Raw genomic sequence first — 25,752 nt, forward strand, 5'->3', positions numbered from 1 at the left:
CTCAGCATTGTGTTTTGGAAATGAGATTGTTTCTTGGTTTGTAGGTTCATAGATGGAGAAAAATTTTGTCCCAGTGTCTTTACTCAGAGATTCACAAATACCTTATTTACATGATGACGTTTGGGACTTTTGAGCTAATGAGATTTAAGTGAGATTTGGGGTTATGAGTTAATGCTGTAATACATTAAGATATTGAGTATATTGAAGTGGGGTTAATTTATTTTTCATCTGGGACATGATGAAATCTTTGTGGACCAGAAGGTAGACAATGGTATGCAGAATAATGTCCCCCACCAAAGCAGTCTACATTCTAAGTCCCGAAACTTTGAATACATTATCCCACATAGCAAAAGAGACTGCTGATATGATTAAATTAAGGAAGTTAAGATGGGAAAATTATGTCTAGGTAGACCCAATGTAGTTACAAATGTTCTTAGAGAAACAGGAGTGTCAGAGTGAGACCTGGAAAAGAGAAGGAAACAGATTCTTCCCAAGAGCTTTTGGAAGGAACTCAGCCCTGCTGACACATTGATTTTTGTCCACTAAGACCTATTACAGATTTCTGATTTCCAGAATTCTAAGTTAATCAATATTTATTTTATTTTTTATTGTGGTAAAAAACACATAAGGTTTTCTCTCAACAAATTTTTAACTATATAGAATACAATAGTAATGATAAGCACAATGTTGTATAACAGATCTCTATGACTTCATTGTGTTTCATAATTGAAACTTTATGACCATTGAAGAGCAATATCCCATTTCCTCTTTCCCCAGCTTCTAAAATCTACCTTTGTACTTTCTGCTTCTATGAGCTTGACTAATTTAGATACCTCATGTGAGTGGAATCATGTAGTGTTTGTCCTAATGTGACTGGCTTATTTCACTCAGCATAATGTGCTCAGTGTTCATCCACATTGTTGCATATGACAGTATTTCTTTTCTTAAGGTAAAGAGTATTCCATTATGTGTGTACACCACATTTTCTTCATCTATTCATCTGCTGATGTAAACATTTGGGTTGCTTCCACACCCTGGCTGTTATGAATAGTGTTACAATGAACATGGAGTACAAATATCTCTTCAAGATTCCAAGTTTGTTTTGGATAAATACTCAGAAGTGTAATTCCTGGAATGACTGTATGTTAGTCCTATTTTTAAATTTTTTAATGAAATTCCATACTGTTTTCCATAGCAGCTGCACCATTTTACATTTCCACCAACAGTATACAAGATTTCTAATTTATCCACATTCTTGCAGACACTTGTTATTTTCTGCTTTGTTTTTATTTTTTAAATAATGGCATAATAACAGGTGTGAAGTACTATGTCATTGTGGTTTTGATTGGCATTTTCCTGGTGATTAGTAATGTTGGGCATCTTTTCATAAACCTATTGGCCATTTATATATCTTCAGAAAAATGTTTATTTAGGTATTTTGTTTATTTTTAATTGGATTATTATTATTATATTGCTATTGAGTTGTATGAGTTTTATATATATTTTGGATATTAAGCACTTATCAGATACTTGCTGTGCAAAATTTTCTCCCATTCAATAAGTTACCTTTTAATTTTGTTGATATTTCTTTTGCTCTGCAGAGGCATTTAAATTTGATGCAGTTCTATATATTTATTTTTTGTTGCTTTTGCTTTCAGCATCAAACCCCCAAGGTCATCATCAAGACCAATGTCAAGGAGCGCACCCCCTACATTTCCTTCTATGAGTCTTACAATGTCAGGTCTTATATTCAAGACTTCAATCCATTTAGAGTTTATTTTTGTGTATGATGTAAGATAGTCACCTTGTTTCATTCTTTTGTGTATATGTCTATCCACTTTCCCAGCACAATTTATTGAAGAGGCTGTCCTTTCTTCATTGTATATACTTGGCTCTTTAATCAAAAAATAATTACTCATATATGCATAGGTTTATTTCTGGTCTCTCTATTCTGTTCCATTAATCTATGTGTCTGTTTTTAAGGTAATACCATACTATTTTGATTATTATAGCTTTGTAATGTAGTTTGACATCAGGAAATGTGATGCCTCCAACTTTGTTCTTCTCTCTCAAGATTGCTTTGGTTATTTGGACCTTGTGGTTTCATACAAATTTTTGGAGAGTTTATTCTCTTTCTGTGAAAAATGACATTGGCATTTTGATAGGAATTTCGTTGAATCTGTAGACCACTTTGGATAATATGGATATTTTTACAACATTAATTCTTCCAGTCCATGAGTATGGAATATCTTTCCACTTATTTGTTTCTTCAATTTCTTTCATCAGTGTTTTGCAGTTTTCAGTGTAGACATCTTTCTTCTCTGTGGTTAAATTTATTCCTAGATATCATTTTTTTTTCTTTATGATGCTATTATAAATGGGATTGTTTCCTTTGTTTCTCTATCTGGTAGTTTGTTATTAATATATAGAAACACAACTGATTTTTGTATATTGATTTTGTATCCTGCAACTTTTCTGAATTTGTTTATTAATCTAAGAGGTGTTTGGTGGGGTCTTTAGGGTTTTCTGTGTATACTAGTATGTTATCTGAAAATAGAGACAATTTTGTTTCTTCCTTTTCAGTTTGGATGTGTTTTCTTTATTTTTCTTGCCTACTTGCTCTGGCTATGACTTCCAACTTCTATGTTGAATAACAGTAGCAGGAGTGGACAACTTTGTCTTTTTACTGATCTTAAAGGAAAGTTTCAGCTTTTCACTGTTGAGTCTGATGTCAGCTGTGGGCTTGTCATATATGGCCCTTATTTTGTTGGGCCATATTCTTTATATACACAGTTTGCTAAGAATTTTCATTATGAAATGATGTTGAATTTTGTCAGATGTTTTTTCTTCATTTATTTAGATAATCATATGATTTTTTTCTTCATTTTGTTAATTTGGTGAATCACATTGATTAATTTGCAGATGTTGAACCATCCTTGCCTCACTGGAATAATTCCCACTGCATCATTGTGTATGATCTTTACAATGTACAGTTGAATTTGGTCTGCTAATATTTTGTTGAGGATTTCTGCATCTATTTTCATAAGGGATATTGACCTATAATATTCTTTTCTGGTAGTGTCCTTGTCTACTTTTGGTTTAAGCGTAATTCTGGTTTTACAAAATGAGTTAGAAGTGTCCTCTTCCATTTTTTGGAAGATTTTGACAAGGATTGATATTAATTCTTCTTTAAACATTTGGTAAAATTTACCAGTAAATTTCATCTGGTTCTAGACTTTTGTGTGTTGGTATGTTTTTGGTTACTGATACAATCTCCTAATTAGGAATTGGTCTGTTTTGATTTTTAATTTACTCATGATTCAATCTTGGTTAAAAACATACAGTTTCTATGAATTTATTTTCTCTAGATTGTCCAATTTATTGGCATATAATTGTTCATTCTAGTCTCTTTATGATACTTTGTATTTCTGTGGTATTAGTTATAATGTCTCCTCTGTCATTTCTAATTTTATTTATTTGAGTCATTCTCTTTTTCTCTTGGTGAATCTAGCTAAAAATTTGTTTAGTTATTTAATTTAAAGACATGTTTTTTAGTTTTGTTGACTTTTTAAAAATCGTCTTTTTAGACTCTATCTTGTTTATTTCCACTCTGATTATTATTGCTTCCTTCCTTCTGCTAATCTTAGGCTTACTTTGTACTTCCTTTCTAGTTCCTTGAAGTATAAATTTAGGTTATTTGAGACGTTTCATTTTTCCTAATATAATCATTTACCACTAAAATTTCTCTCTTGGAACTGCTTTTGCTGCTTACATAAAAAATCTTAGGCTTATAACAGTTTATTTTAAGCTAATAATTACTTAACTTTGAATGCATACAAAAGCTCAATCATTTTACACAACTCCTCCCCAAATTTTATATTTTTGATGTCAAAATTCATTCTTTTTGCCTTGTATATTCATTTAAAAAAGTATTGTTGTCATAGTTATTTTTAATACTTTTGTCTTTTAAACTTTAATACTTATAGCTCTAGAGTTATAAGTCGTTTACCCAACCAAACTACAATATTAGGGTATTCTGAATTTAACTGTCTATATACCTTTACCAGTGAGTTGTATGCTTTCATATGTTTTTCTGTTACTAATTAGTGTTCTTTCATTAAAACTTGAAGAACTCCCTTTAGCATTTCTTAAGGTCAGCCTAGTGGTGATGAATTCCTTCATCTTTTGTTTGTCTGCAAAATTCTTTATCTCTCCTTCAGTTCTGAAGGACAAATTTGTTGGGTAGGGTATTCTTGATTGGAAGTTTTTTTTTCTTTCAGCACTTTGAATATATCATTCCACTCTCTTGTATCCTGTAAAATTTTTCTTAAAACATCTGTCATACTCTTATGAGAGTTCCTTTGTACATAACAAGTTGCTTTTTTCTTGCTGCTTTTATCACTTAAACTATCATCACTCTTTTTCATTATTTTTACCCCTCTAATTGGATATATTCCACTGCTGTGTCTCAAGTTCATTGATCCTTTCTTCTACTTGGTCTAGTCTGTTGTTGAACACCTCTATTGAATTTTTCAGTCGAGTTTTTATATTCTTCAGCTTTGTTATTTCTTTTTGGTAATTTTTTAATGGTTTCTATCTCTTTGTTGAAATTCTCACTTTGTTCATGCATTGTTCTCCTGTCCTCAGTGAGGATAATTATAACTGTTATTGTGAACTCTCTGTCAGGTAAAACACTTATCTCCTTTTCATTAGGATTTGTTTCTGGAGATTTATCTTGTGTTTTGTTTGGAAACATATTCCTCTGTTTCTTCATTTTCCTTGTCTTTGTTGATTTCTGCACATTAAATGAAACGGCCGCCTCTCCCAGTCTTGAGAGACTGATCTTGTGCAAATAGTTTTATATGTACCATTTTTCTAGATTCCACATATATGCATTAATATACGATATATGTTTTTCTCTTTCTGACTTACTTCATGCTGTATGACAGTCTCTAGGTCCATCCATGTCTCTGCAAATGGCAAAATTTTGTTTCTTCTTATGGCTGAGCAATTTTCTATTGTATATATGTACCATACCTTCTGTATCCATTCCTCTGTTGATGGACATTTAGGTTGGTTCTATGTCCTGACTATTGTAAATAGTGCTGCAATGAACACCGGGGTGCATGTATTTTTTGAATTATGGTTTCCTCCAGGTATAGGCCCAGGAGTGAGGTTGCTGGGTCACATGGTAGTTCTATTTTTAGTTTTTAAGGAACCTATGTACTCTTCTCCATAGTGTCTGTATCAATTTACATTCCCACAAAGAGTGTAAGAGAGTCCCCTTTTCTCCACACCCTCTCCAGCATTTATTGTTTGTAGATTTCTTTATGATGGCGATTCTGACTGGTGTGAGGTGATACCTCATTGTAGTTTTCATTTTCATGTCTCTAATGATTAATGATGTTGAGCATTCTTTCATGTGTTTGTTGGTAATCTGTATATCTTCTTTGGAGAAATGTCTGTTTAGATCTTCTGCCCATTTTTGGATTGGGTTGTTTGTTTTTTTGATATTGAGCTACATGAGCTGCTTGTAAATTTTGGAGATTAATCCTTTGTCAGTTGCTTCATTTGCAAATATTTTCACCCATTCTGAGGGTTGTCTTTTGGTCTTATTTATGGTTTCCTTTGCTGTGCAAAAGCTTTGGAGTTTCATTAGATCCCATTTGTTTATTTTTGTTTTTATTTCCATTTCTAGGAGGTGGGTCAAGAAGGATCTTGCTGTGATTTATGTCATAGAGTGTTCTGCCTATGTTTTCCTCTAAGAGTTTATAGTGTCTGGCCTTACATTTAGGTCTTTAATCCATTTTGAGTTTATCTTTTTGTATGGTGTTAGGGAGTGTTTTACTTTCATTCTTTTACATGTAGTTGTCCAGTTTTCCCAGCATCACTTATTGAAGAGGTTCTCTTTTCTCCATTGTATATTCTTGCCTTCTTTATCAAAAATAAGGTGACCAGGGTTTCCCTGGTGGTGCAGTGGTTGAGAGTCTGCCTGCTGATGCAGGGGACACGGGTTCGTGCCCCAGTCCGGGAAGATCCCACATGCCGCGGAGCGGCTGGGCCAGTGAGCCATGGCCACTGAGCCTGCGCGTCCGGAGCCTGTGCTCCACAATGGGAGAGGCCACAGCAGTGAGAGACCCGCATACCGCAAAAAGAAAAAAAAATAAGGTGACCATATGTGCGTGGGTTTATCTCTGGACTTCCTATCCTGTTCCATTGATATATATTTCTGTTTTTGTGCCAGTACCATACTGTCTTGATTACTGTAGCTTTCTAGTATAGTCTGAAGTCAGGGAGCCTGATTCCTCCAGCTCCGTTTTTCTTTCTCATGATTGCTTTGGCTATTCAGGGTCTTTTGTGTTTTCATACAAATTGTAGGATATTTTCTTCTAATTCTGTGAAAAATGGCATTGGTAATTTGATAGGGATTCCTTTGAATGTGTAGATTGCTTTGGGTAGTATAGTCATTTTCACAATATTGATTCTTCCAATCCAAAAACATGGTATATCTCTCCATCTGTTCCTGGTGTCTTTGATTTCTTTCATCAGTGTCTTATAGTTTTCTGAATACAGGTCTCTTGTCTCCTTAGGTAGGTTTATTCTGAGGTATCTTATTCTTTTTGTTGCAATGGTAAAAGGCAGTGTTTCCTTAATTTCTCTTTCAGATTTTTCATTGTTAGTGTATAGGAATGCAAAAGGTTTCTATGTATTAATTTTGTATCCTGCAACTTTACCCAATTCATTAATTAGCTCTAGTAGTTTTCTGGTGTCCTCTTTAGGGATTTCTAGTATCATGTCATCTTCAAACAATGACAGTTTTACTTCTTCTTTTCCAATTTGGGTTCCTTTTATTTGTTTTTCTTCTCTGATTGCCATGGTTAGGACTTCCAAAACTATGTAGAATAATGGTGGTGAGACTGAACATCCTTGTCTTGTTTGTGATCTTAGAGGAAATGCTTTCCGTTTTTCACCATTAAGAATGGTGTTTGCTGTGGGTTTGTCATGTATGGACTTTATTATGTTGTTGTAGGTTTTCTCTTTCCCCACATTCTGGATAGTTTTTATCATGAATGGGTATTGAATTTTGTCAAAAGCATCCTCTGCATCTGCTGAGATGATCATACAGTTTTTATTCTTCAGTTTGTTAATATGTTGTATCACAGTGATTGATTGTGTATATTGAAGAATCCTTACAGCCCTGGGATAAATCCCACTTGGTCATGATGTATGATCCTTTTAATGTGTTGTTGAGTTCTGTTTGCTAATGTTTTATTGAGGATTTCTGTGTCTATGTTGATCAGTGATATTGGTCTATAATTTTATTTTTTTTATGATATCTTTGTCTGGTTTTGATATCATGGTGATGGTGGCCTCATAGAATGAGCTTGGGAGTGTTCCTCCCTCTGCAGGTTTTTGGAAGACTTGAGAAGGATGGGTGTTAGCTGTTCTATAAATGTTTGATAGAATTCACCCATGAAGCCATCTGGTCCTGGCTTTTGTTTTTTGGAAGACTTTTAATCATGGTTTTTATTTCAGTACTTGTGATATGTCTGTTAATATTTTCTATTTCTTTCTGGTTCAGTCTTGGAAGGTTGAACATTTGGAAGAATTTGTCCGTTTCTTCCAGGTTGTCCATTTTATTGGCATATAGTTGCGTATAGCAGTCTCTTATGATCTTTTGTATTTCTGTGGTATCAGTTGTAATTTCTTCTTTTTCATTTCTTATTGTATTCATTTGAGTTCTCATTTTTTTCTTGTTGAGTCTGGCTAGAGGTTTATTTATTTTGTTCATCTAGTCAAAGAGGCAGCTTTTACTTTCATTGATTTTTGCTATTGTTTTCTTCATCTTTATATCATTTATTTATGCTCTGATTTTTATGATTTCTTTCCTTCTATTAGCATTGGGGATTTCCCTTTTTTTTTTGGTCTTCTTTCTCTAGTTGCTTTAAGTTGAAGGTTAGGTTGTTTATTTGAGATATTTCTTGTTTTTTTGAGGTAGGATTTTATTGTTATAAAGTTCCCTCTTAGAACTTCTTTTGCTGCATCCCATAGGTTTGTGCCATTGTGTTTTCATTGTCATTTGTTTTTAGTTATTTTTTGATTTCTTCAGTGATTTCTTGGTTATTTAGTAACATATTGTTTAGCCCCTATGTGTTTGTGTTTCTTACAGTTTTTTTTTTCCCCACCTGTAATTATTGTCTAATCTCATAGAGCTGTGGTTGGAAAAAAATTCTTGATACAATTTCAGTTTTCTTAAATTTACTGAGGCTTGATTTTTGACCTAAGATGTGATCTATCCTGGAGAATGTTCCATGTATGCTTGAGAAGAAAGAGTATTCTGCTGCTTTTGGATGGAATGTCCTATAAATATTAATTAATACTATCTGGTCTAATGTGTCATTTAAAGCTTGTGTTTCCTTGTTAATTTTCTGTCTGGGTGATCTCTCCATTGGTGTAAGTAGGGTGTTAGAGTCCCCCACTATTATTGTGTTACTGTTGATTTCCCATTTTATGGTTGTTAGTATTTGCTTTATGTATTGAGGTGCTCCTATGCTGGGTACATAAATATTTACAGTTCTTATACCTTCTTCCTGAATTGATTCCCTGATCATTATGTAGTGTCCTTCCTTGTCTCTTGTAGCAGACTTTAATTTAAAGTCTATTTTGTCTGATATGAGTGTTGATCTTCCAGCTTTCTTTTGATTTCCATTTGCATGGAATATATTTTTCTACCCCCTCACTTTCAGTCTGTATGTGTCCCTAGGTCTGTAATGGGTCTCTTGTAGACAGCATATATATGGGTCTTGTTTTTGTATCATTTAGCCAGTCTGTGTCTTTTGGTTGGAACATTTAATCCACTTACATTTAAGGTAATTATTGATATGTATGTTCCTGTTACCATTTTCTTAATTGTTTTGGGGTTTTTTTTGGTAGGTGTTTTTCTTCTCTTGCATTTCCCACATAGATAAGTCCCTTTAGCATTTGTTGTAAAATTGGTTTGGTGGTGCCAAATTCTCTTAGCTTTTGCTTGTCTGTAAAGCTTTTGATTTCTCTGTCAAATCTGAATTATATACTTACTTGATACAGTAATCTTGGTTGTAGTTTTTTCCTTTGCATCACTTTAAATATATCCTGCCACTCCCTTCTGGCCTGCAGAATTTCTGCTGAAAAATCAGTTGATAACCTTATGGGGCTTCCCTTACGTGTTATTTGTTGCTTTTCCCTTGCTGCTTTTAATTTTTTTTCTTTGTATTTAATTTTTATTAGTTTGATTAATATGTGTCTCTGAGTGTTTCTCCTTGGGTTTATCTTGTATGGGACTGTCTGTGCTTTCTGGACTTAAGTGGCTATTTCCTTTCCCGTGTTAGGGAAGTTTTTGTATATATTCTCTTCAAATATTTTCTCAGACCTTTTCCCTTTCTCTTCTTCTTCTGGGGCCCCTATAATTTGAATGTTCATGTGTTTAATGTTGTCTCAGATGTCTCTGAGACTTTCCTCATTTCTTTTCATTCTTTTTACTTTATTCTGCTCCTTGGCAGTTATTTACACCATTCTATCTTCCAGCTAAATTATTCGTTCTTCTGCTTCAGTTATTCTGCTATTATTTCCTTCTAGTACATTTTTTATATCAGTTATTGGGTCGTTCATCACTGTTTGTTTGTTCTTTAGTTCTTCTAGGTCCTTGTTAAACTTTTCTTGTGTTTACTCAACCTGTGCCTGCATTTTATTGACTTCGCCAAAAAGTTCATTCATGTTTTCCCATACCATCTTATGGAAAAACCCAAACGAACTTTTCAGCAAACCCAATATTTCCGAGATTTTGGATCATCTTTACTATCATTACTCTGAATTCTTTTTCATGTAGATTGCCTATTTCCTATTCACTTATTTGGTCTTGTAGGTTTTTACCTTGCTCCTTTGTCTGTAACATATTTCTCTGTCATCTCACTTTTGTTGATGGTTGGAGCTGTGTTCCTCTCTTGCTGGTTGTTTGGCCTGAGACATCCAGTACTCAAGCTTTCAGGCAGTTGGTGGAGCAGGGTCTTGGTACCGAGATGAGGACCTCTGAAAGAGCTCACACCGATTAATATTCCCTGGGGCCTGAAGTTCCATTGTAGCTCAGTGGCTTGGACTTGGTGTTCCCACCACAGGAGCTCAAGCCTGACCCCCGTCCTGGGAACCAAGACTCTGCAAGCTGGGCAGTGCAGCAAAAAAAAAAAAAAAAAACTAAAACAAAAAACCAGACACACAAAACCCAAGACAAATAAAAACAAAACTGAACAAACACACAAACAACAACAAAAAGAAAACAGAGGAATAAAACCCAAACAAATAATAAAAACAAATCCAGGTAAAGAAAATAAAACAACAACAACAGTGACAAAAAAAACAAGGGAAGCAAAAAACAAGAGAACATACAAACAAGAGAGTCCCAAAACCAAAATTAATAATAAAAACAAAACTAACTTAAACAGAAAACAAAAATGAAACAAAATAAAAAATACTAAAAGAAAAACATGAATTCTTAGAGCCTTCCCCTTTTCTCTGACATAGAAGTCAATATCACATGTGGAGGCACCCACTCCATCATCCTGAGTTCCTTAGATGTGGGACATAGCAGTTTTCAGGGAAAAACAAATTAAAACCAGAATGTGATATACTTTCATGAGAATGGTTAAAAGTAAAAGATGAAAAATACCAAGTATAAATGAGGAATTAGGAACTTGTACAGTACTAGTGGGCTAGTGGGCTATGAAATGTTATAATTACTTCAGAAGCCTCTTTGGCAGTATCTATCAAAACTGAAAGTATATCTATCCTGTGGCTCAACAATTCCACTCCATGGTATATGTCCCACAAAATTGCATTCATATGTTCTCCCAAAGACATATATTGAAATCTTCATGCCTGCATTATTCCCAGAAAATATTCTTTAATCCTGAAGATGGCATGTCTTAGATAAAACCTGCTCCTTACTGTGAGACTCAACATTAATAAAAAGTGAAGACCAGCATCCAAACATGATGGATATAATATGAGAAGCACATTGTTGTCATAAGTTGTTTCTATTTGGAGTTTTGTTTGTTACCACAACCTAATCTGATAAATATATTACTGGTAATAATAGTAGTAGCATTACTCTTTATTATTATTAAAATTATTATTGTGTTGTGAGTATTTGTAATCATGGGTTGTCTAAAGGAAGAAAATCAAAAGGAAGTATTAAGTGGTAGTTTCACTAATTGAAGAAGCTCACTTGTTTTCTAGGATGATCAACAATCAGAAAGCATCTACTAAAGGAAACTGTTGATGCTTGATATTTAGAAGACAGTTAAATCTAAGCTTTGGTTATAATCTCTTGTTAAATATAAAGTACAAATCAAATCCCAGCATAATCTTATATATTTGTGATTGTGCATATCTAGAGAACTCATTTATTCTTAAAAATGTGTTTTTCTTTTATAGAAATACATAATCAAGTTTTCAGGTATCATTAAAATAAATTTTATGTATGAACAGAATGAGAAGGGGTTAATACTGCTTAGTGATATCTCTTTCTTTCAGGAGTCTTTAGTAATTGGGATATATAAAGAGGTTTTTAATTATCAATATATATTTAATTATTAATATTGATCATTGCTGAATAATTTAAGTAAGTCTTACAAATTCTGTAGAACTGTCAGGATAAGCTTCAGGCAGCTCTAAGAAAAGAGATATTACAAATTAGCTCTTGATGAGAGTGTGACATTAAATTTCATGAAATTAGAAAAAAAATAAAATCACAGATTAAGAAATTTTTAAAGGCAGAAAATCATTCATCTGAGCATAATGTAGTAGAATGCAAAATCAGTAGTAAAAGTATAAACAAGTCAACCACTTAATTTTTTTTAAAATGCTTTCAAACAATTACTGATTTAACAGAAAAATCAAAGTTGCAAATATAGAATATGTGGACAACAAATTTACAAGAAGCTCACTTATCTTAAAAGTTTTCTAATATATATTGCTCGGAGAGGCAAAGGCATAAATTATTAGCATAAAACTTGCCATATTATGCATTCCAGTTTCTTTTCAATTTCACCTGTGTTCATATTTTTATTCTTGGATTTCTGCCTAGCCTTTTCACATTTGGCACTGTTTAAGAAGGAAGAATGTTAATGGGATAAGCTGATTAAATAGTACAATGTTATTTTTGCATAGGCTTTTGCTGGATTGCTGTTCATAACATCCTTCTCAGAATTTTGTAAGTTGAAAGAAACAATAATGAATTTCATTTTCTGAGGAATTGAATAATGCTGTTTTAACAAAACATGTGCTATATAGTTTTGATAGTAGATACCTCATGTACATACACATTGAATATGTATGTAATAAAGTGATATTTTCTTAAATTATCTTAAGTCTGCAATTCCTTTTCCTTTTTATTGGTAAGATCTATCCATTTCACAGCCAACATTATGGAGAAATAGCAAATAAAAGAGTGAGAGAAAAACTATACAGAATTAATGTTTATTTTATTTTATTTTTTATCCCTTGCAAATATTGGAGCTTGCTGTAAAGATCAAGGAGTGTGCCAGGGATCTCTGAGACAAGGGTGTATCCTAACCTTGGAAATGAGCTGTAAGCTGCAACTTGAACTTAGCACCTATCTCTGTCAATTACTTCTGCTCTTCTCCTTTCTTCCTTTCTCCATCCCTCCGTCCCTCTCTCTCTCTCCCCTTTTTTTCTTTCTTTCTGCCTTTTTCTCTCTCTCTCTCTTTCTTTCTCTTCTTTCCTTCCTTCCTTCCTTCTTTCTTTCTTTCTTTCTTTCTTTCTTTCTTTCTTTCTTTCTTTCTTTCTTTCTTTCTTTCTTTCTTTCTTTCTTTCTTTCTTTCTTTCGACTTTATTATTTTTTGACAGTAGTTTTAGGTTCACAACAAAATTAAGAGAAAGGTAGAGAGATTTCCCATATACTCCCTGCCCCACACATACATAGACTCCCTCATTATCAACATCACTCACCAGAATGTTACATTTGTTACCAGGAAGACCCTACATTGATGCATCATAAAAACCCAGAGCCTATAGTTTACATTAGGTTTCACTCTTGGTGTTATATATTTTGTGGGGTTTAAACAAATGTATAATGATATGTAGCAATCACTGTAATACCATATATCATATCATATATCAATATCATATCAGAGTGTTTTCACTGCCCTAAAAATCCTCTATCTCTGTCTATTCATCCCTTCCCATCTCCTCCCTGGAAATTACTGATCTTTCTATTGGCTTTTGTGTTTTCCAGAATTTCATATGGTTGGAATCATACAGTATGTAGCCTTTTCAGATTGGCTTTTTTCCACTTAGTAATATGCACTTAGTTTCTTCCATGTCTTTTCATGGCTTGATAGCTCATGTTTTTGAGCACTGAATAAGATTTCATTGTCTGGAGGTATCACAGTTTATTTTCCATTCACCTACTAAAGGACATCGTGGTAACTTCCAAGTTTTGGAAATTATAAATAAAGCTGCTGTAAACATCTCTGTGCAGTTTTTTGTGTGGACATACATTTTCAGCTTCTTTGGGTAAATACCAAGGAGTGTGATTGCTGGATCTATGGTAAGAATATGTCCAGTTTTATAAGAAATTGTTTTCCAAAATATCTGTACCATTTTGCATTCCCATCAACAATAAATGAGAATTTCTCTTCCTCTACATCTTCACCAGTATTTGGTGTTGTCAGTGTTCTGGATTTTGGTTATTCTAATAGGTGTGCAATGATGTCTCATTATTTTAATTTTCATTACATGTGGAACATCTTATTTGTTACCTTTGTATCACATTGGTGAGGTGTCTGTGAAGTTCCTTGGCCCATTTTTAAATTGAGTTGTTTATTTTCTTTTTGTTTTAAGAGTTCTTTGTATAGCTTGAATAACAGCTCTTTATCAGGCATGTCTTTGGCAAATATTTTCTTCCAGTCTGTGGCTTGTCTTCTCATTCTTTTGACATTGTTTCTCACAAAGCAGACATTTTTAATTTTAATGAAGTCCAACTTACCAGTTATTTTCTTCATAGATTGTGTCTTTGAAGTTTTATCTTAAAAAGGCATCAACATGCTCATGATCATCTAGGATTTCTTCTGCTGTCTCCTAGGAGTTTTAAAGTTTTGCATTTCACATTTAGGCTTATGATCTATTTTGATTTAATTTTTGTTAAGGACTTAAAGTCAGTGTCTAGATTCATTTATTTTGTGTGGGTATACTCAGTTGTTCCACACCATTTGTTGAAAAGCCCACATTTCTTCCATTGTTTTATCTTTGCTTCTTTGTCAAAGATCTGTTGACTCTGTGAGAGTTTATTTATGGTCTCTCTATTCTGTTCTATTGATCTATTTGTCTATACCTTTGCTAATAACTTTGACTTGTTTACTCTAGCTCAATAGTAAGTCTTAAAGTCTGGTAGAATCCAGTTTATCAACTTTGTTCTTTTCCTTCAATAGTATGTTGGCTATTTTGGGTCCATTGCCTTTCTATACAAACTTTAGAATCAGTTTGTTGATATCCACAAAATAACCTGCTGGGATTTTCATATTTTTAACTAAATACAGATTTCATTATGTTGTCCCTGAAAATGCTTCTTCAAACTCCTCTCAGATTTGGGCTAATGGGAGGGACACTGCCTTAACTGAAAACTGCTGTTGGTCCACATTTGGTTCTTCTGTTTTCTAAAACAAAAGTTATGGAGAACTTGAGCATGTACTCCCTTGTTATCAAGAAGCTTGTATCAAAATGAGAAGAGTAGCAATATGTGGGATTTCTTTAAATTAATTATTTTTATAAGAAGAAATAAAACTATCATGTTTATATATTTGTCACCTGCATTAATAGATATTAACTTGTTTTAATTATTTTATTCATTAGGTTTAAAAAATTAAAGTCACATATTAATCAAGTAAAATATAAATAAAATCTAATTAAGAGCAATTTCAAGGGTTAGTAAGTTTGTTTTTTAAAAAAGTTTAACAGAGTACTGGAAAAAAAATGGTACTGATGAACCTAGTGGCAGGGTAGGAATAAAGACGTAGACAGAGAATGGACTTGAGGACACAGTGGGGGAGGGGGTGTGAAGTGAGAGTAGCATCGACATATACACACTACCAAATGTAAAATAGTTAGCTAGTGGGAAGCCGCAGCATAGCACAGGGAGATCAGCTGGGTGCTTTGCGATGACCTAGAGGGGTGGAATTGGGAGGATGGGAGGGAGGCTCAAGAGGAAGCAGATATGGGGATGCATGTATGCATATGGCTGATTCACTTTGTTGTGCGACAAAGGCTAACGCAGTATTGTGAAGCAGTTATATTCCAATAAAGATATATTAAAAAAGAATAGAGTACTGGAGAAATCTCACAAATTCTTATGGGACAAATGGTGGCATTTGGGAGATTAATAACCATTGTCTACTTTTGTAACTAATGCCATGTAAAAATGACACCTAGAAAGCATTTTCTGAACTCCACAGAGAAGCATATGCTAAATGTTGGACAGTACCTATCTGCCCATCTGTCTCTGCCAAATGGCATCTTTAGAGGCCTTGGCTTGCTCCAGAAAGCCCACTGTTCAGCTGCTGAATGTTCAACTGAGAATGTTTGTAAAGTTGTTGACCTAAAATCCATTTATTAGAACAAATCCCTGAAGAATTATGAGGTTTTTGTATATTTAGTTGTAATTTTTTTAACTGTAGGAAATAATAGAGACTGATGTAACATACACCTAGATATTTACCATCCAGAATTAACAAATGATATTTTTGCTTCAGAAGTAGTAGTTAAAAAAATAAAAAAGACTCTTAGAGAAGTAAAGATATTTCAAATATCCCCTTCCTATTTCTATTTCCCATCTAATCTTCCTTTACAGACAAAACAATTATGAATTCGCTGTATTCTTCCTGCTCATGTTTTTGTTTCACTACATATCTATTAATCACAAATAATATATAACATTACTTAATGAGTTTTTAAACTTGTTCACAAATGGTATCATACTGAATTATCTAGGAGAGATCCATGATCACATCTCTTGTTTAATGGAATGAATCTTTGTGACATATATTGAAGACCCACAGGTTTCTTCAGAATTTTATATCAGCAGAAACCATGCCAGGTTGAGCTAACAGGACCAAAGAAGACATAAAATAAGTAAAAGGTATTGGATTCCCAAAACTCTAGTGTCAAGAAACAAGCTAATGAAACTACTTAGCTGCAAAATCTGCTACTTTTTTTATTAACAACAAAAAGGAAGGTAATTAGAGACCAGAGCCTTGAGCCAGAGGGCAGAGATGCAAGCTGTAGAGAATTATCCCTAGGTCTTGAAACCTAATGGAATTTGTGTGCCTGAATTACAAAATAGCTTGAGAATAGTGTCTCATTTTCCCTTCCATTTTTTCCTTTTTGAGTTGATACATTAACCCTTATTCTGTGCCTGTCCTACCATTGCATTTTGGCAGCATATAACATGTTTCTTTAGTCTCACAGGTCCACAGATGGAGAGGAATTGTGTCCTGGGATGGATTATACCAAGACTCACCAATACCAAATTTGGATGATTTAGATGATAAGATTTTGGTATTTTAAGGTGATGAAATGCCATTGAGATTATTAGACATTTAGTTGATGCTGTAATGGGTTGGGGACCTTGGGATGGGGATCATTATATGTGAGATGGATGAGAACATTTGAGGGCCAGAGGTTGGACTCTATGATAGGCAATATAATGGCCTCATGGATGTCTGTGCCTTATTCATCAGAACCTGTGAGAATGTTACCATAAATAGCAAAACAGATTTTGTAGTTCTGATTAAGGTTAAGGACTTTGAGATGGTGAGATTGTCCTGGATTATTTAGGTAGGCATGATATAATTGCACAAGTTAATTGGAAAACAATTCCTGGCTGTAGTCAGAGAGATGCAATGACAGCAGCAAAAGAGTGAATCAAGATGGTAGTGTGAGAAGGATGCCACATCTTGTCACTGGTTCTGAGATGTGAGGGTTATGTGCAAAGACCAGAGAGAGGACCATATGAGCTAATGGCAGCCCCCAGGCTGATAGGCAGCAAGAAAATAGACACTTCAGTCCTATAAACACATGAAACTGAATTTTGCCAATACCTAAATGTTTAAGCAAAAGATTATCCCCTAGAGCCTACCAGAAAGCAGAAAGCCCTAACACCATGTTGATCTTAGCCTGATGAGACATATGTCAGATTCCTGATGTAGAGAACTAAAACATAATAAATTTATCTTGTTTAAGCCACTAAGTTTGGGGTAATTTTTTATGGCATAATAGAAAACCAAACTAACTCAGTATTATATTTTTTGATCTATCTAGGTCTACATTCCCAAATAAAGTCTATTCATTTTAATTGATGTGTTATATTTTAACATACAAATAAATCATACTTTATCCATTTCTGTCCTGATGGATATTTATACTGTTTCCAGTTTTTCTCTGTAACAAACAATGTAGGAATAAACAAAACATTCTTCTTTATATCTGTTAGTAGTCAGTGTAAAAGTTTCTAGACTATATCTATGAAATAAATGTATTGGATCATTAATTATGCACATTTTAAACTTTATTTGATATTTCCAATGCATTCTAGAGTTTTTATACCAATTTTAACTCATGGTGATTATTGACGTGTTTGATCTCTCCCCTATTCTTTTCCTACTTTTTGCTGAGTTGATCCAATTTTCATTTCCCCCACTTCACTCTATCCACCTGTTGAATTTTTGCATTTGATTTCCAGTGATTTAGGGTTACTCATAAATTTTAACGTGCATGCTGATTTAATAAAATCTCTTTATTTTTACCCTATATTCTTATAGGATAATACAAGGACATTATATCACTGTAAATTTGCTTTCCCATGCTATTTTCCCTGTAATGTAATTTTAGCTTCATTTTGACTCTAAGCATCCCATTGGTCACTATTATGAATTTTTATTTAATTCTCATTAATTGTGCCAGCATTTTATAATTTATTTGTTAATCACTAATTGTTGCATAAACTTACTTTCTTTTGCATTCAACTACCTTATTCCTAAAGTACATCCTTTAGTTATTCTCTAAGGGATGCCCTGCAAATAGTTCATTTGAAATTGACATCTCTTTTAACTCAGAACTTTAAAGGTATTATCCACTATCTTCTGGCTTTTATTTTTCCTAATGAGAAGTCTGCCATAATTCTAATTATTGTTTTTCTATATAAAATCTTTACTATTTTTTGGTACATTTTTAAAGTTTGTGAAGTCTTGCAAGTTTGCCATTATGAATTAGTGGAATGTTTTTGACCTTTTTAATTCTGATCAGGACTTGAATGGCTTCTTCATTCTAAGAATTCATTTATTTCTTTAACTCTGAAAAGAAAATGGCTCTCTATCATCATCACTTGAAACTCTGCTTTTTTACCATTGTTTGCACTTTCTCCTTATGAAATGCCTATTAACATTGCAGGACCTTCCCATTATATATATCATGTTCAATTTACTTTTCATATTTTACATCTCTTTATTTTTTCTCATTACATTCTAGGTGATTTCCTCAGATCTATATTTAAATTCTTCAGTGCTCTTCTCAGCTGCTCTATTATACTCAACACTGCCATTGTATTCATTTTTGTTTTTATAATGTATTTCTATTATTCTAAATTTACTTCTATTATTTATTTCTAGAGTTTCTTTTTTTATTAAATTGCCCTATTCCTTTTTTATACTGATCTTATATTGAGCAAGTGGCTTCTGTTACCTATTATGAGGAGGAGAAATCTGAACACTTCTGCCGATTGATCTTGGTATCAGTCACCAAGAAAACACAACAGAGTCTGTATGGAATGACACTTTATTCACATAGCAAAGAGATGGAACAAGGCTGGCTTCAGTGATGTGTGTCAGCAGGTCCCTCCAGCAGGTCCCATGGCCAGTAGGTGCCTCCTGGCAGCTGATTCAGGACAGTGGCCTGCATGCGTCCCACTTGTGCAGCATCAGAAGGACCTACCTCCCCTCCACAGGGAACCGATATGGTAGTGAGTTTGGCCACGTGCCATACAACACACATGCTTAAACAAGGTAAAGGAGTACATGTTGAGTCTGAAACAGGATATTCCTACACAAGGTGACAAGCCCAGTACAAGCTGTAAGGACACTATTTCTTGGAAGGAAATGTTCCACTCTTATGGGGTCAAGATGTGGTTGAAAAACTATGCACTTGATACTGCCTTTCTCAACTTCTTATATTGTCTATTCCTTCTTTTTCCTCTTTGATAATTTTAAATGCACTTCTCTGAATGTAGCTCAATCAAGACTAGTTTATTTCCTCTTGTGGTTTATAAAATGTCAGTGTTAAGTTCACTTGCCATGGCATTTATTTTCCATAGATTCCTGTGTTGTGGACTTGTTTCTGTGAGGTATGTTTGTAGGTGGCTCTGCCTAGGACCCTGTTTTTTTCACCAGTTTCAAACTTGATTTTAATTTCTTAACTTTAGATTTCTGAATCATGCTTGCAGAGTAATGTATGTCTCACACATATGAGTAATAATGGGCTGAATTTCTATGATTTTTATCACCAGGTCCTAGGTGGATGGAAAATTTCCTCACAGCTTCCAAAGGCTTGCGTTTAGAGCTTGTAACCTGAAACCATTCGAGAAGTGAATGTTAAAGCCTGAGACATACATTAAGGTTTATATCTGATTCATATATTTCAGATGCATTCCCTGTTTGTTCTTCTAATTTTGGATTTCCCTTTTATTTCTGGAACTTTGTATTTCCCTTTCTTTAAGTTTAGTTATGCATTTAATCCATTATTTCTATGCACTGGGCTTGAAGTCAAGCCTTTCTGAGTCAGATTGGCCCATTATTTTCTTTACCTTAAAGAAGTATCTTTAATATATATCAGTGGTAAAATATAGTATGCCACCAATTGTGATCTGGTTTTTCATATTTTCTTGCTTTTCTCTTGTAGACAATGATAAAACAGAAGAGACTATCTGTTTTATAAAATAGGTTGTTATTTGTTCACCCCTTTCAAATTGTTTATTTAGAAGAGAAGCTGATTCTGGCATCTCATCACCCTGAATTTCTGGTGCTCAATCTAGGCAGTTGTGTCACATGGCAGCAAAACAAAAATGTTGGTACTGCTGCTGTTATTCATTAACTGTGATGCGGTATTTTGGTCTGGAATATAGCCAACTATCCCCACGTAGAACATCTCATGTGCATGATCATGGGGAAGAAATGACTAGTTCCAGGAACAAATATGAAATGACTATAAGATTTATGGAAGTAAAGGAGAGTGGAACAAATAATAATTTTAGATAGCCATGTAAATCATGTTTACTAGGCTATTGAGGGGTTAAAATAAATAGAAAATAGTTTTCCTCTGATTTTGCCTCCTGTGCATATTGCAGGACTTCCAACTATTTCTCCCCAGCTATTTTATAGATTTCTTATGGGGTGACTTACAATGTGCCATTGAACTGTTCCCTTTGATGGCCACATGGCTTCTAGCATTTCTGTCTGCTCCATTTTTGGTCTGGCTATGATGCTGTCTCCTCATGCTACTGGTACGAAAATCACTAGTGCCATTAAAGCCCACTGAAGGAGCAAAAGTCACCTGGCACAGAATACCCCCTCCTGCTTTTCTGCTGTTCCAGATGCAGGCGAGTCCAGCTTCCAACATAGCCTCTAAAATCTATTCTGTGCTCTAACATACTCCAATAGTATCCTGTTGATAGAAAATAATGGGAAAAAAAAAAAACAACTTCTCAAAAGCTTCTATCAACAACAGGAATAATACAACTAATATTTGTTATGAACTTCATACATAAATGCTGGGTATATAAGTGCATTACTTGTATTATCACGTCCAAACAGAGCTGATGTAGGTACTATTACTATCTGGTTTGCATTTAAAGAAAGATAAACATAAAAATTTTGAAGAGCTTTCCAAAATTCTCTCAGCAAGTAACTAGTAAATTCTAGATTGAAAATCACATCTGCCTGAAAGCAGACCTAAAACTCTTAAACAGTATACCATTTTAGATACTTTAAAAAACATTTTTTGAAAACTTATTTGTGCCTGCCACTGTGCTAATGTTTTATGTACTGTATTGCATTTTTTTCCTTGGTAGCAAACCAAAAAAATCAAGTCTATTTTTGTTATAATCCTAATTTAGAAATTCAACTAAACTTCAGAGATATTAAGTAAATTACCCTTGATAACATACAGTTAGTAGCAAGAGTGATTTAAATCAAAGTCTGTCAGGTGCTTGTAGTCTTAACCATTACTGTTATATATTCTCCAAAATAATACTGTTGAATTCCCAATGATTTGCTGAATTTAAAATAAATTATTCACTTTATCATTTTTGTTTTATTTCAGACTCTCTTTCCAAGATGAAAATGGGAACATTGGTGTTATATTTAGAATGTATCTTCCTTGTCTATACTTATCTTAAATTCTTGAACTAAAATTTTTATCCTTGATAAATTTTCCAAAGAATAAAGTATTTCTGTCAGAAATTAATGTAAAATGGATTCCCACTGTGCTGAGCATCAAAATTCAGGGATGACCACAGTTTGGGTTCAGTCTTGGAACCCTAGGGAAAGATAACATAAAGTTCTTTTTTTGAGCATAATTCTTGAGCATAAAAAGAGAAGTTGAATGTGTACATTAAGAGATTTCTTAACTTCATAGTAAAAACATTGAAGGTATTTCATATACTTTGTTTTCCTTCTGAAGCAATAGAACTTTTCTTAATATCCATTATATTTGTGACTTTATATAACAGCTCAGACTATCATGTCATCTGTCCGTGTTCAGTTCAGTTGGCTTAAACTCTAAGAAAGAAATTGGGAGAAGCTAATTTTCTTCTATGATTTGATATAAGCATATAAAAATAGAAAATGATTAATCATCTGAAGAAATGTTGATTTGAAATGGATTTTATTATTAGTGATGTTTTTCACCTATATCAATACATATGTTGTCCAAAAAATGCAAAAGGAAGTTCACTAAGTCAAAGGACTCCCAGTAACATTGATACTAAGTCCAAAGTATTATTTCTCAAATGTAATTAAAACCAAGTGACAGTTCAAGATTTTTTAATTTTTCTGCACTACTCTACAATAAAGCACCAAAAAAATCCCTGGAGGAAGTTATAAATGTTTCCAACAAACAAAATGAAGAGAAACATTAGTCAGTTTCAAGCCTCATTTACTCAATAATGGGGAGTAACAATGTCATAAATCATTGACTACCTTTTAAGTCATCTGATCTTTCATGCCATGGGCCTTTCAATAATCTTTCTTCTTAACTAAAATTGAAATATTTGAAAAATAAGTATTTTTAAAAGCCCAAGAACGTGTAATAAGAACAATACATTAGATTAGTGAAGAGTTCTAATAAACAATCCATGGCAGTTGGCGGCTGCAGGTCATAAATGTCACTTATTAATGATAACTTGATAAAACCATCTTTATAAAGAAAAATCTGAGAGAAATGCATATTTAATAACCCATGTGTGCTACAGTACCTTAAAAGATAATTTCAGTATTTCCAAAATGAAATACACCTTCATTTTGACTAAACAATGTACCACCATTGCCTAGCTAATTAACTACATATGCTTCACATTGTATCTTAAGGATCTGTTCTAATATTCTGGATGGAAACAAGACATTTTAATGGAGGTGTAAGATTATGAACAATGGTTTATACTTCAAACTTAAACCATGTAAAGAGAGAACATATTTTGAATAGTACAACTCTATTTAAATTCCAGATTTGAAATTGTAAATCATATGCAATTTATTTAAAGCTTAGATTCATTCCTCATTTTAAAATGTTACTTCCTTTTATTAATGGGAAGCACTATTTAAAAGCCAAAGGCATTTCTAACAGAAAATGGCATGTCTGGAAAAATCATAAATAACGCTAAGCACTTTACATGTTAAGTCTACCAGAAATGCAAAATAATTACATACAAGTACTATTTAATGAACATTATACATTTGAACAGTCTATTGATACTTTTGAAAACTTTGAAAATGCTATATCATTGTATGCCTCAGTATTGATTATGAGTTAAAAAAATGCTTGCAGTCATTGCTTGAGTTATTGAAAATACATCAACACATTCACATATTTTTCAGTTTAAATATAAACATAATATATATATATCTCTTTCATATATAATTCTTGGTTACATTTTTTTTTCCTTCACTGTAATAGTAGAGACTCTCATTTTCTTACTGGTTTTGTTACCCATAATATATCCCCCAGTGTGGGGTTTATAAATGTAGAAAAGTATGAAAATTGGCTCCTTTGAAGAGGTCACAGAAGTAATATCTTTCATAGCAAAAGGAAGCTTTAGACTTTCTGAATGTCTTTGGCAGAGTCTATAGCAATGGGTTTTATACTTTGGTACCATTGAATTCAGAGAACAAATGACTGCTTTTGTAGGAAATGTTCACCTGTCCTTTTCTTCTGTCTTCTGAGGATGGAGTGAAGAAAATAAATGCTATAGAAACTAACCTCTCTGGTCTTTGTTGAATGTAGATACAGTTTTTTTTTTTTCCTTCTGTATAACCAGTTTTCTCAATGCAAGATCTAAAAATATAGATTGCTTAAAAATTGTTTCAATCCTTATTTTTTGAAATTATCATAAAGCTTTAAAAGTTCCTTTTTAAAGATAGATTGCATAAAACTCACTCTCTAATATAGCAAGCCATTTACAATTATCCTGATGCAATAGAAAATATAAATTGGCAGGTAAATTATTATTTTACAAAACAAATATTTTTATATTAACATCAAATTTTTCTTATTAGACTTCTGAAACATAACATTGCTAGAAGAATAAGTGTTTAACAACAATTAACATCAAGGGCCTAATTAGAGTTTTAATTTGAAAACTAAAATGTGTATTCACACTTGTAGTGTATTTACTCTAATAGTGAGTGTCGCAGAAAATAAATTGAATAGGATTTTTTAAAAAAATTAATGAAAATAAATTGCTTTTGTTATATGACTACTCATGTAGTTGATAAATTAGGAAATAAGGGTTGAATATGTCATTTTTACCCATTTATCATCATTACCACCATCAACTTCATCCTCATCAACCAAAGCAAAACAATTCCATTTGGAGAATTTGTTTAGTTATTATGTATAAGAGAAATGTTCAAGTGCCTTTGTAAGTAGATAATTTGGAGTTTAAATTCCTACTCTGCCTCTTGGACTATGTGAATGAGTTGGGCAATCTACTGAGTTTCTCTTTTTACTTTGGATGAGACATTTAAAACATTGCCTAGGGGCTTCCCTGGTGGCGCAGTGGTTGAGAGTCCGCCTGCCAATGCAGGGGACACGGGTTCGTGCCCCAGTCCGGGAAAACACCATATGCTGCGGAGCGGCTGGGCCTGTGAGCCATGGCCACTGAGCCCGCACGTCCAGAGCCTGTGCTTTGCAACGGGAGAGGCCACAACAGTGAGAGGCCCGCATACCGCAAAAGAAAAAAAAATTGCCTAATATATAATGATCAATTAATAAATACTATCATTATTACTTTGACTATTATTATTAATAATATATTTTGTTCCAAAAATAGCTCTATAAGACAGGTACTATAACTATCTCCTTTTTATAAAGAAACTGGTTAAAAAATTATCTTAGGTGATATATCTAGAAAGAAATAAGACAGGAATATAAACACAGGCAGTCAGTCAACTCCAGAGCCCAAGCTACCTAAAGGTACTACCTAAATGTAAAACTAATACTATTTTATCTCTCTTAGTGGACACTAAGCTCACTCCAAACAGGATTGATATATGAAAAATGGAATATTGCCAACAAATATGTGTTGGATAAACAGCTTATCATAAAGCATATTGTGTGTTCAAATGCAATGCAAGCATACAAGAATATCTGATTAAAATGAAGAAGTAAATTTAGTTGACACAAAATGAAGTCAATTAATTAAGCAAATTTATAAAGTAAATCTGATTAAAATATATTTTGAGAAGAAAAATGCTCCTGATTCCAATCTTAGTTTTTCTTTCTTTTTATATCTAAAACGTATAAAAGAAACAATATAAGATATGACAAGAAAGTCTTGTTTATGTCTAAGAGAATTTAGCTATAAACAAATCTAACTACCAATGAAAAGCAGAAGCCGCTGGAGGGAAATAAATCTCCTATCATCATCTGCAGAAATAGCAATGAACATTTCTATCAGATGATGAATAATAAATATTTTAGCCTGAGTTGTAGAAGAAACTAAATAAAGGGATAACAATCAGGAACATTCACTCTCAGAAAGAATTGCAGTCTAGTCCTGTAAAAGATTAAAACAAAACAAAATTTAAAAGCAAATCTACTAGCTAACATTAAAGCATAACTGAGATTAACTTAGTGATAGACAAGAGATAAAATCCTAGATTGTCCATGGCAAATTCTGGAGAGGAACTTGGCTACATGAATTGGGAATATAGCTTTAAGGCACATTAGGCTGTACTTTATTGGTCCATTCATACATGTCTAAAGTACATTCTAAGGTAAAAGCCTACAGACTACTACCTAAAATATTTTTAAATGGAATCATTTCACAGGACTAAAAAGTTAATATAATTAGTCTCATATATTCTGAGCCAAAATAAACCTTAAAAAAAGAAAATAAATTTAAAATTAATTTGTTCTCAGAATTCCCTGGCGGTCCAG

This window comes from Leucopleurus acutus (assembly GCF_964270905.1).
Source record: "Leucopleurus acutus genome assembly, chromosome: 2".
NCBI lineage: Eukaryota > Metazoa > Chordata > Mammalia > Artiodactyla > Delphinidae > Leucopleurus > Leucopleurus acutus.